The sequence below is a fragment of the Lissotriton helveticus genome, chromosome 1_2 (genome assembly GCF_964261635.1).
Source record: "Lissotriton helveticus chromosome 1_2, aLisHel1.1, whole genome shotgun sequence".
In the NCBI taxonomy this organism is placed as follows: domain Eukaryota; kingdom Metazoa; phylum Chordata; class Amphibia; order Caudata; family Salamandridae; genus Lissotriton; species Lissotriton helveticus.
Window position 1 is genome coordinate 417,290,173 of NC_136058.1, and position 4,422 is coordinate 417,294,594.

Genomic DNA, 4,422 nt, shown 5'->3' on the forward strand with positions numbered 1-4,422 from the left:
ACAGGCAGGAAGTGATGTCAGCACCGCTGCTGGTGCTGTCTCTGCCATCGCTAACCCGGAAAAGGAAACCCTTCTCCCTTTCATTCAATGTAAAGCTCAATGAGTTTCATCAGCAGGCGAGGATCGCCCTCTGGTGGCTGATGACAGAACCGCCGCCTCCAGGCTCCAGGAGTGAATACATTTCACACAAACAAGCATTGGTGCCTGTAAAGACCTGGGATTTCAGATGTCACAGACGGGAATGTTTTTAAGGGTCAGACAGTTCAAGTACAGGGCCTCACACTTTGCTGCTTCTGTAAAAAAGTATTTATAGCTTCTCTTCAGATGATCATCTTCCAAACACTGATGTAAAGGACTTAGGAGTATTTACAGAAAGGTGACAACTTGAAGTGGCAGTCTGTATTTCAAATAATAATATATCTGTATTTTAATTAATATATCTGTATTTCAATTAATATATCTGTATTTCAATTAATATATGGGTATATGGGTCAGTTTTGCAATTAAACTGGGCAGCTTATTTATTCTTTTAAATAATTTATTTGCAGTTTTTCAAATCCACAACGTCCTAGATAGCAAAGTAAACAGAGGTAAATACCATGGAGTTTAAGACACCAGATCAGTGACAATGAGGCATAGGTCATGTGTCAAAGCGACAATTGAAGGAACAGCTTATTTCTAATTTTCCTGTGCCTGTGGCTTATACCTTATATTTAATACGGTTTTATATTCTTGAACAAGACTGAATTGTAGTTTCTAATTAGGTTTTGACTTTCTGGTTTAAGAGCACAGCGGTCTCCTAAAATATTAAGATAGCGGCCTCTTCCAGGCTTTGTTGTTTTGTTTCCAGTAACCACCATCCTCTCTCAACAAAGATTCACTGACAAAAATAAAGCAATATATCTTTGAAACAATTAATTCCTAAGATAGGGCAACCGAGTATGAACCTGAAATTTCTCACACGGTTTACACTGTATCAAAAAAATGAGTGGGTATTACTGGTCTAAAGAACAGGGGAGGGGCATTTCATTACTCGAAAATATTCTACTCTTTCACATAGGCTCTTATATCATAGTACTCTCGTCATCAATACACCATTGATTAGTGAGTGCGTCAACTCTTTGTAGCATTGTCATGCAAGCAGCCTTGAGTGCCTCGACAGTGACATTAGTTCGGAGGTGCATACATCAGAGCCCTCAAACCTCACTCATCACGAGTGACACTAGCACATTTGGAGGTCGTTCTGAGGGCTCACTCAAACCTGGCCCATTCTTCAAACCTATGGGGATTAACTAGAACTTCACAAGTGACTACTCAGCACAGAGCAGGCCCTCTGTCCCACATTTGGTGGCAAAACCTTTCTCATATTTCACCATGAGTACTGCACATAGTTCAGTAGAACGTTACATTGAATGTCTATTTTAGTGAGACTTGGTTGTAATTTTATCACTTTACATGTGCTCTGATAATATCTATAAATTCAGTAAAGTCTCTTCCTTTGGTATTGTCAAAGTCAAATGTTAAGTGACACCACTCCCTGTGTCTTTTTATACCTCAATTCTCTATTGATTTTTAATATACAATGAGCATATAAAAGGGATGGAAGTTTATCGACTCAGCAAGATACTGTGTAAACTAGAACTTATGAAAAGACATTGAAAACAGGAAAAACAGTAAATGAAATAAACCCTCTAGATAGAGGTGATGTGGCTCAGATGATCCCGCAGATGATCAGGGAAGGAGGATGAGGGAGAACACGAGGGGAAGGGACATGGGAACAGGAACAAAAATATGTTAGGGTGCCAGGCCCAAAAGTCGCCCCCAAAAAAGACAACTCCCACTATGAAGGCCATAGCCAGCTGACTCTTACAGTGGTGGGTAAATCCTGGAATACTAACATTTTGTGAAGCAAGGTCAGACGGGCCATCAATTGCGGTGCCACCCCTAGGTTGGTCATCAAGGTATCCCAAACGGAGGCCCAGTAGCACAAAGTACTGCACAGTCCCCAGGAAATGTAAAAAGTCACAGGTGAGTGCGCCACACCTTCAGCACCGCCAGCACTTGGAATCATCTGCCGTATGTGCTTTATAGATCCACTCCGGCGTCCAGTGCCAGTGGTGTAGGAACTTGAAATAACTGAATTTCAACCTGACCTCCTGGAGCAAACTGCTGTGGTCTTTCCAAAGGTCGTTCCCGTCCTGCTCAGAGAGTGAGAGGCCGAGCTGAGCCTCTGCTCCCACAAACAGCATAAAGTGTGGGCAGTGGTGCTTGAAAAAAGGCTCTCCATAGTGGTAACATACAATCCCACCATAGTGTCCTTGAATCCTTTCCACATCGGGATATAATTCAACATTGGGTCAGTCTCTAGATCATAAGGGGGAGCACCCAGCATGTGTGGCAGGCTCTGCATGAGCTGTCGGTACCGTCAGTGATGCGACTGTGGCAGCCCATAATCACGCATGAGTGTAGCAAAGGGGGCCAACTCACCGTCCCCTACTATATCGTCCACAGAGCGTATCCCTCTGGTCCTCCACTGTGTAATGGGAGTTCAGATCATACTTAGCCCCAAGCAGCTCCTTGAGAAGAGCAGGGATCAGCAATGCGTTATACGTCTGAGCCAGGTGAAGCATGAGGTCAGTCAACCAACGCTGTTGTGCCTCACATTGGCACTTATAGGCAGCCAAATCGTTCATCGGCCTTCATGCCCGCTCACAGCACCTGTGCAGAGGAGATGGACCCGGCGTTCTCCTCCAAATACTGGCTCAGATATTGGAACCGTCTGTGTTTGTTTTCAGGGGCATTATACCATGCTGTATACATTCTCCAATGGGCCTGAAGGGTTTACAACAGTCGAAGATTATGGTCGAGTTACAGAAGATCATGATCAGAGGTACTGTTTGGGAGGATCATGGAGTAAACGTTTACAATAGACGCAGGAGGTGAAAGTATAGTCCACGTCCCTCAGGTGCGTCGTTCACCATGGATCCATCAAAGCATGATCATCAATAATGTCAGAGAGGATGAACCGGTCTCGGGGCTGCCTGGTCGTATGGTTTCTGGACTCGTCAAGGTGCCATATTCCAGCACTCCCTCATGAATACCCTGGCTGTCCAAAGGAGAGCAGGAGTTTGGTCAGCCGCCGGGGCATAGATAGAGCCCACACACAAAGACTCATTGAGAATCTGAACCTTGGCAAAAATATATCTGCCCAGGGGTCCCGCCATGTCCGCAGTGTGCAAACCCCCAGGGATTTGTGAAAACAGATGTCCAACCCACTCTCCCTATGTTCCAAAGGAGTAGATGGCTGTGGAAGGGTAGTCAGGATCCTGCTGGCATGTAGTACCGTACTCATCCAATCCCTTCTGAATGTATCATGTTCACGAGGTGACAGGTGTGTGTCCTGGAGCAATGCTACATCAAGGCGGTGCATCTTCTGAAATGAGAGGATTTTCTGTCTCTTGATAAAATAGGTCAGGCTGTTGTCATTAAGGGGCATATTTACAAGGAAGTGGTGGAGCACGGGGTTGGCCTCCTTGGCTTAACGCCACGCTCTCCACTTCTGAAATGCAGGACTACACCGTATTTACAAGAATACGGTGCAGCCCTGCATTTCTCCCTGTGCTGGTGCTGAATTTAGCTGCTGAGCACCAATGCAGGCAGCCTTGCACCATACTGCAAGGGTGCCTGCGTTGAGGGGAGCAGGCCTGACAAGTACCACGCATCAGGGGTTAGAGTAACACATTTCAATGTGGTGGTCCGCATCACCGTATTGAAATGCAAAGACACACATTTTTATGGCTTCCTGAGCTGTCAAGTGCTGGAGCGATGGTATAATAATTAGAAGTCAAACTGAGCAAAGCTGACAGCGCACATTTAGGGGTTCTGGTTTAGCTACATTAAGGCATGTTATGTATGTTGTTATGTTAAGTTAATTTCTATAGCGCATGACTCACCCGTGGGCATCTCAGCGCTCGCCTAGAAATTTGGCCCAAGGACTGAAAGTCATAACAGAGTTAGAACAGGAATGCTTTTAGTTGTTTCCTAAAGGTGCTGTATATGGAAACTTTGTTTAGGGACAGCAGTAGTTTATTACAGTATCTTGGGGCCAGATACGAAAAAGCTTTTCCACCAGTCTGACTCAAACGTATACAAGGAACCTGTAGAAGGCCTAGAGTACTGGATCTGAGATTTCTGTTCGGTGTATGAAAGGTGAGTTTCTTTTGTAGATAGTAAGGGCCTCTGCCATTCAGCGCATTGTAAGTGAGACAACAGATATTGAAAAAGGATCTCTTCCTTAAAGGTAACCAATGCAGCTCTCTCAACAAGGGAGCAGAAGGAGAGCCTGCAGGGCGGTTCAGTAACATTCTGGCCGCCGTGTTCTGAATCACTTGTAATTTAGTAAGCAGGATCTCTCCCACTTCC